The sequence below is a fragment of the Canis lupus genome, chromosome 33 (genome assembly GCF_011100685.1).
Source record: "Canis lupus familiaris isolate Mischka breed German Shepherd chromosome 33, alternate assembly UU_Cfam_GSD_1.0, whole genome shotgun sequence".
NCBI lineage: Eukaryota > Metazoa > Chordata > Mammalia > Carnivora > Canidae > Canis > Canis lupus.
The window spans coordinates 10,549,189-10,558,807 of NC_049254.1; positions in this window are offsets into that span (position 1 = coordinate 10,549,189).

Consider the following 9,619-nt stretch of genomic DNA (forward strand, 5'->3'; position numbering starts at 1 on the left):
ACATGAGTAATTCTTTTTTTTTAATTTTTATTTATTTATGATAGTCACAGAGAGAGAGAGAGAGAGGCAGAGACACAGGCAGAGGGAGAAGCAAACTCCATGCACCGGGAGCCCAACGTGGGATTCGATCCCGGGTCTTCAGGATCACGCCCTGGGCCAAAGGCAGGCGCTAAACCGCTGCGCCACTCAGGGATCCCACAAACATATTTTAGATCTGGGTGAGTTTTGCATTCAAGTCTGTTGATATATATTATCAACCTTTCAATTCCTTGTTATTGTTCTTCATTGGCTTTCAATTAATATTTATTTTTTCTTCAACAAAGTCAAAGATGCTATCACTTCATATTTGCATAGGGATCTGAACAATGCATTTCTCTTCTTAGTCAATATTTTAGAAACATTTAATCAAGTCAATAAAGTTTTAGCTTTCTGTATTGACTATTTCAAGCTAAATTAATCTATCTATTGCTATAGACATAAACTCCTTAAAATAGACTGACAACTGTTTTTTAAGCTCTCCCTCCTATCTTTCCATTTTTCTATGTATTTTGGCAGAAAAAAATATTCTTAAATTTGATTCATTTAAATACAAGTGTAATGCAAATCCAATGTAACATATATTTAAAGACTCCAAGTTTGATAAATATACCATATCTTACAAACCATATTAATGGTCTAAATATCATATATATTTAAGAGTTATGTTCACTATATTGTACACCTGAAACTAATATTACACTTTATGTTAACTGGAACTTTTTTAAAAATATATTTTATTTATTTATTCTTGAGAGACTCAGAGAGAGGCAGAAACACAGGCAGAGGGAGAAGCAGGCTCCATGCAGGGAGCCTGATGTGGGACAGGATCCGGGGAATGTAGGATCATGCTCTGAGCCAAAGGCAGATGCGCAACCACTGAGCTACCCAGGTGTCCCACTAACTGGAACTTAAAAAAAAAAAAAAAAAAAAAAGAACTTAGAAAGTTAAATAAAAGTTTTGTTCATATTTATGCAAATCAAAACTAAAAAAAAATCTAAATTCAACTATAGATTTGTATCCTGTATATTCAGAAATTGCAGCCTTACATCGTCAAATAAGGGTATTTTCTTACAGATATTTATTATAAGGGTAGATTTAATATATTACTTTAAATATTGTATTTATTTTAGTAAATAAATTTCAATTAATTAAAATGTCAAACTATATTTTTGACAGTTCAATTTAAAATGGAAACACTGAAGATCATTTTTTTTCTCAATAAAATAAATAATTACACTTCCTTTGTAGGTGGTTTTGGAATTGCATTGGAGCAATCAACATAACATATGGTTCACAGGACACCTGCCAGCAAAAATCTTTTTATAGAAACAGTAAACAAATTAATACCTTAAAGAGCCCCATGACTTTTGACACATTATGGTGTCCCATCCAATAAGACTTTATATTACCTCCTAGGGAAAACATTTCTTTACCAGCATATAATTAGTGATTTAACTTAGAAAGATAATCTTATTTCTTTAAAAACCACAAAATGATATTCTGGGAAACAACAGATTAATATTACAGCGAAATGATCCCTTTCCACTATGCGTTGTACATGATATTTCCATAGTGTTAGATATAAACCCAGAAATATATATTCAAAAGCCTGCATCTCTCTTTGGGCTGTCTTTTATTGTCTATTATTGATAAAAGGATATGTCTCTGATTTTCAATGTCCGTGTTTTATAGCATGCAATTATTTGGGAATTTTACAGGAGAGATATTTGACTTTAATATCATTGACTAAATCCTTCATTTTTTAGATTTCTTCCTCTGTTTGGATTGATATCCTCATTTCTGCTTCATTCAAATACCCTGAGCAATTATTATGTTTCACATAATTTATATCTTCCCTAAAGTTACATGCATCCCTGTCACTCCTGGTCATCTGTTTGTTTGATAAACCAGACACCTAGTTAGTCTTCTTCTCAGGTTTTTTTGTTTTTTGTTTTTTTATAGATTGCTTTATCTTTTTCCACATAGAATAATTTCTTTATTTGGCATTTGAGCAAAGACATATTCAAAAGAAAAAAACTTGGATAATTACTAGACTACCTTTTACAAGTCTTAAAATTCACTGCTGGGTTTGGATTTGCAGATAATTACATTTATTTTTATGGCCAGAATCATTTGCAAAATTATCAACAGTTTATTAAAAAAGAGGCTCATCCACTTACCAAATTCAGTAATATTTAGGGAAAATGAGCAGACACTATTTCCACATTATTCACTAGCATACTTTAGTCTGATATCATCATCACATATGTTCTCAAAACAATTGCAAAGAATAGGAGGCAACAAAGCAAATGTAACATTTTTATCAGGATATTTGAAATAAAAATTACGACAACAATATATTATTTAGGTTCATGACAGAAATTCTTCCAACTATATATGCAGTAGGAGCAACACCCTATCCCATCCCATGGGATTGTGGTGTATGGAATGTGGTCGAAGAGTTTGCCCCGGCATAAACAGGATACAGGTGAATTAACTAATTAATTTTCCCTATAAGCCAGCATTTGAAAAATTTAGAACATGGTTATTAGTATAATAATTTTAAAAAATATTTTATTTATTTATTCGTGAGACACACAGAGAGAGAGAGAGAGAGAGAGAGAGAGGCAGAGACACAGGCAGAGGGAGAAGCAGGCTCCATGCAGGGAGCCCAATGCGGGACTCGATCCCAGGACCCCAGGATCCCGCCCTGAGCCAAAGGCAGACGCTCAACTGCTGAGCCACCCAGGTGTCCCAAACATGGTTATTAGTATAATTAAAATTATTTCTAACTCAAGCAAAATTATTAAATACATGAACTATTTTTCAATAAATCCATATTTAGTGTTTTAGGAAAAATTTTCTAAATGCAGTTGTGTTCAAAGATGTCATATTTTCAGTTTAAAATATGCAAATTATTCATAAACATAAATCAAGTATATTGTGAATGACACTGTTAGCCTCTAAGTATGTTCAACTTACTTTATTCACAAAAACCTCAAAAAGAGATTTTCAAAACTATTTCTCCTGTGTATCAGAAGTAACTTTTTTCTCTGTTGCATTTAGTGGGTCTTGCTAAAGCAACTTCACACTTAGACTTTAATTGCTGAATAATCACCCTCAGACTTTCATTTTCTTTTACTAAAGCATCTATTTAGCAATAATAATAAACTAATAGCACAAGAGTGCTAGCAATAATAAATTAATTCTGCAAACCCTATAATAACTTTCCTCCATAATTCTGGAGTCGGATACATTTCACCTCCCAGGCACATTCCCTTTCACTAGTATGCCGCTTCAACCTAACACCTTTAAAGCTTCTAACAACTGCATTGCCTCCGTGCCATGCAACCTGGAGGTAATTCAGCTTCAAAACCCCATTTTCCAGTGTGCTTTCTCAGACCACTTCTGACACCAACTGTTAGAGGTCTGGTTACCTGGAAACCAGACTGTGAGAGGGAGATCTGTGTCCATGAAGTTTAATGATGAAGGAACTCAGAAACAACATCTGTAATGAAGTCAGAGAAGCCAAAAGGCAAGGGAGGAGTTGCTTAAAGCCCTCATTTGATCCCACAGAAAGTTGTGAAGCTAAGAGGTCTCTTCAGAATTGTTGCAACCGTGGCAAACAGGATGAATCTTTGTACTCTTGTGTGGATCAGTCATTAAATGTGGGCTGCCTCCTTGCAGGTGGTGCATCTTACTGAGAAGCAGATTCTTTGGGCCAGATCCTGGGGAAAGACTTGGCTGTGGGCTGTGGGTAGAAGACATTCCTGGAAGGTGGGGGTAATGAGTACCTCCCTCCTGAAGGGGCAGTCTGGTAGTGCTCTATAACATCGGTTACAAAGGTTTTTAACTCCAGTATGTGCTCCAATATGCTTCACTGTTATTTAGCCTCCAAATTATACACATTAAGGCTAATTTCTGCATGATACATTTGTGGAAAGGAAGCTCTTTATCTCTGGTTGGAAGTTGTGCTGTGTTCAACTTTTTAAGTTACGAATATTTCATGGGTGTTACTGGTCCTTAAACGAGAGTACATTTATTCAGGTCTGCAATTTAGTGCTAAAAATGAAGTGGAATTTTCTTTCTTTCCTGTTTACTTATTTATCATTAGACTCTCCCTCTCACATCTTCCGCTAGAAGGCTCAATGTTATGCATATCCTCTAGCCAAGTTTCTTGGGGTTTTTTTGTTTTGTTTTGTTTTAAATCACTTAGCTCCATAAATGTGATGACTTAAGCAGATACTTACTTTCCATTTGCATGATATTATAAGGCCTATAATTTGAAGTAGCTTGTGCCCAGCATTTCAATATGTTAGAAAATGAATGTAGGGCTAAATATGCCCCTCTAATAATCTAATGGCTCTTTGAAGGTTAGTACTTTCTTTTGCTAACTTCTCCCAATATACAACTTCACTCATTATTCACTTCCATAATTGCTTGGATAACATGTCTAAGATTTACACTTACATATTTGTTGTAGAAGAAAGGTAATAATGGATTATAGTGCAGGGTGAAAAAACCTTAATTACCTGGGAAGCTAGCTGTGAACATTAGTGAAAAGCCTCACCTCCTTTCAGTAAGAAAAGCACCATCTCTCATATAATGATGATATATGAAAGTGGGAAGACTTAAATTTTCTAAAAAATATTGCTTGGGTTACATCACTTTTCTTTTTTCTTTTTCTTTCTTTTTTTTTTTTTTTTGTTATGTCACTTTTCTACCAGAGTCCACAGCTTCCACTTCGCTGAATAAAATTTCCTCATGATTTCTGACATATAATTGACTGATAAACCTATATTCCTGGGCAGTTAATTCTCTCAAATCTATGTGTATTCATGAGTATTTTTAACAAGATGGTATAAATATAAGAAATCAGTTATTATAACATATATTGGAAGCCTCCATATCCTTTTAAAAACGTTCAGACAAAAATAAATAGAAAATGTTATACTGATAACTTAGATTACAAGCAACAAAACCACATAGCTTATTAAAAAAATAAGTTTCTCTGATAAATTGCAGCCCCCAAACTCTGCTCTTGATAACCTTCACCTCTTAAATTTGTTGCAATGTACATTACTCATGTTGTCTTGCACAGGTTAATAAGACTTTGTTTTCTCTTAAGGAATGAAAACAATTTCTTCTGATAGTTTTAAAAAGATAAAATATAGAAGTACTACAAATTTTGAGGAACTCTAATAGGGTTGATAGAAATTTGTGTGTTATGAAAAACAAAAGTATGGTAAGTAAGTTGTTGAATTTGATTTAGGAGAGCATAAGTTGGGAAATGGAAAAAATATAATGAAGTTAAGAAATCTTACCAGAGTGAATCTTCTTGAACATCTCCATGTAACTTAAAAATAAGACTGTAAATTATTTTCCCTGGTTTGTAGAGTTAACAACCTCTTTACTAGCCCCACCTATAGAACTCTGACCCTCACGAAATCGAGGCTGAGGAAATTGCAATGGCAAGAAAATTCTTTTTGATACTGTGTTTTTCATTGTCAAGACGTAAACAGTATTTCTAATTTTCAGCATTGTCATCTAGTCATTCGTTGACAAAAATATTTTCATATTTATACAGCATCATTGAAATTAATTGTATCAAAAGGTATGTAATTTAAAAATGAAAGAAAAATAAAATGTTGCTTTATACAACAAAGATCATAAAATAGTACCTTTTTAATGAACTGTAATTGACTGTAAATTTGATGACAATTAAATACTTACCTCAGTCAAAAATGCAAGAATTGATAATATTCTTACCATTTACCTCTAACGAAAGCCATAAAAAAATAGCATAAAGTGATAGCTTTAAACAGTCTTCAAAACCAGTCACCTGATCTAGATGCTTTTCCTCTCTCATACAATTTATGAGGATATTTTGCATCTGGGATGGGATTTTTATATCGTTATAATCACACAGATAGATAATATGGATGTGCATGCTTAAATGTGCATTCATAGAGATGGATAATATTAATGTATATGTTAATACAAATATATGTATTAACCCCCTGTTTAAAGGGCTTATATTGATTACTTTTTGTAATGAATACATATTTTAAGTGTTTTAAGGATATTTCTTCTTTTTCTTAAAAGGTGTTTTTTTCTTTTTTAAAGAATTTATATAGTTAGAGAGAAAGCATGACGGTGGGCACAGAGGGGAGAGGGAGATGGAGAAAGAGAATTCTAAGCAGACTCTTCCCTAAGCATGAGCCCAAGGCAAGGCTCCAGGACCCAAAGATCACAACCTGGGCTGAAATCAAGAATCCCATGCTTAACCAACTGTGCCTCAACAGGATATTTTATTTAACCAAATTTACTTGCTTTAAAAGAGAACTTTGGGGCAGCCGGGGAGATCAGCGGTTTAGTGCCACCTTCAGCCCAAGACCTGATCCTGGAGACCCGGGATCGAATCCCATGTCCGGCTCCCTGCATGGAGCCTGCTTCTCCCTCTGCCTGTGTCTCTGTCTCTCTCTCTGTGTGTGTCTCTCATGTAAATAAATACAATCTTAAAAAAGAATAAAATAAAAGAGAACTTTTGATAATATCCTATTTGCATGGGATTTGACTATGGAGACAAATCATCCAGGAAATAATATTCATTATTATTAAATGAATGTAATTATTAGGATAATTATTAACATTTTAATAGTGCTTATATATGTGCCAGGTACCATTCTAAATGTTTTACATATGTTAACTATATATTATACATATTAACTTTTCTAATTTGTACAATAGATTCCTGATAGAAGTACTATTATCACCATATTGAAAGTAATGAAACTGAGGAACAATAGTTAAATCTTTCCCAATTTATAGAAGCTAGTAAATATTTGCTGTACAATTAAAAAGAAAAAAAAAGAGTAGTCTTTGTCCTTTGCTTCTGGGACAAACCCTCTAAACCCCTGAAATTTCCAGTATGAAATGGAATGAAATTTTCAGAAATTTCCAGAGTCATCTTTGTTATTCATTGGGCCCCCAATGACCATACTCAATAGTTTATGCTAAAAAGCTGGCCTATGGTGAGCCCCTATATAGTTTATGCTTATATGAGATCACTTAGGAGGAGTTAAAATTTATCTGAGACCATATATCTATTTTCATAATATCACTTAATTGGATAAAGAACAATGTATAAAGACTGCAGCATCTGTTTATGTGTCCAAAAAACAAACAAAAATACTTCATACTGTTTCTACTTTTTAAGAAACTTGATAAAGTTTATATTCTAAGTACATATTCCCAAATAGACACAGTGCTAATTTAGGCTTCATGCTTTTTCAGCATACAAGTTTATCTTCAAAGACTTCAGAAGAAAACAACTGAAAAGCAGGAATAAGACTACAAGACTATAATTGACATGGATCTACTACATTTCATGGTTACTTCTAGAAATTCAGGAAATACCTATCTTCATACAGAAATATGCCATATGCATAAGAAGAGTCTCACGTATTTTCCCTTCAGGAAGAAAAAAGAAAAATGAACAAACTAAACCAAAATCAAACCAAAAAAAAAAAAATCTTTGAAAAATATCGCTATCCTTTAAGCACGCTTTTGCACTTTTGTTCCACATGGAAAATGCCATGTCTTAAAAGTTGCTGAATTTCATTCATATAATCAAAGAATTTAATAGCTTATATAATTTTTAATAAAATGCAATACTAAATTGTTTATAATGTATATACTTAAATCTAGCTGTAGAATTGCATTGGACCAGCTCTTTTTAAAAGGGATTTACTATTTATCACAACGTAGCCATAACTATGGATTTAATATGCTTCAGCATATCATCCAAAGTCCAATATTATTGCAGTAGTTTAAAAAAAAATCCCCGAATATTTACATGTGGTATGTCCTCATTGTTCTCTTTACTGACTTTTCAAGTTCACTCAACTGTCTATGGACAAAACTAAAATAAAGATGTACAGCAAACAAAAAGAAAAGGTGACAAGGAAGGATGTATACAAGATATTTGTATTATTAAAGTGGGTGTTTACATCCACTCAAGGGACTAATAAAGCTGTAGCAAATACATAAAAACATTCAGTCAACTTACAAAAACTTGAGATGAGTTTTTATCCTAATAGCATTGTTTCACTCTTATCAAAATTAATTCAGGATAAGAATCCACATGAATCAATAGTAGGTACCCAACCTGAAATGAAGTGATTGCTTTAAATGATTTCCAATACATCATCTCTTATTATATTAGGATATGACAGGTTATGCTGTGCTTCATTGAGTTACATAATATCATTTTGAATATAACTCCAAGTCTATCTAATATAAGATGATGAATCAGGAAATAAAATGACAAGGACTCATTTACTTCTAGGTCTTAAATTAGATTTTTCTGTCCACACAAAAGGAAGCAAGAAAACCAAAATGGCTTCTGGGAGGGCTGTCTCATTCATGTCAATGAGCAATCACCAACTCCTGTCCCTAGTTCATTATGGGCAGAAATGTCTAATGTCTCTGTAAGAACTAGCAAAAATGACACAGCTTCTATGGGAACAGCATATATGTGGCTTTCTACTGGTTTGGAGTGAGTGTGATACTATCAGAAGCATTCTGTCAACTTTGGGAAATCAGAATATTTCATTAACTGATTGTTATATAATCTGAAAATACCATGACGACCTGCTGTGATCACATTATAATATATATTGAGGAAATCAACTTAATGGAGGAATCTAGTAATCATAACTGAATAGCATGTGGTTTGGTATACATTCTGCAGTATGTATTGAGATAAGAAATACAAAACTGAAAAAAATTATTTTAAATTAAGAAGAGATGAACATGTTTTATCTAGTTTAAAACTCATTCTGGTTTCAAGGATAATAAATATCAAACTGTATTCCAACATCATAGGAGTAAAAATCTCATCACCAGAAAAATGTTCATTTTAATCGCCTAGGTAGGGAGGGAGGTAATCTTAATGGGTATGTATCCAAAAATGTTCTAGATAACTTCATGGGAAAGATGTCAGTGGATTACTGGTGCTGAAATGTTAAAAGGCTTAATATAAGTGAAAGAAAACATGATATTTAATAAATGGAGATAAAAAGAAGTTGGATTCAATATCTGTTAATTTAGTTAATCTTCTATATTTTTCAGATACACCTTTCTATGTTGCACACTCATTACATATCGAGGTTCTAGTGATCTACAAATGTAAAGAAAACGGGTCTCATTAAGACTTCAATAAAAAGTTTCTTGGAGAGAAAGTAAACCATGATGACAAAAACATCATAATTGTACTACTTTCTAGTTAGTTTATAAGGTAAACTGTAAGTTTGAAATAACTCTGAATGTTAGATGACCAGGTTTTCATTTGTTGGCACAAGTTGCAAAAGAGTAAACAAAAAAACTCAATAATTTGCCATGGTCTTTATGCTACAAAATCTGAGCATTATCTTTAACAACTTGTCTACTGGTTCAGAAAAGATAACAAATAGTTTTATATACTTGTTATGAGAAAAGCTATCTACAGGTTACAATCACAAAAATGTGTTTTAAGAATGTCTAAGGAAAAAAAACGGTTAGGTACAATCAAAAACCA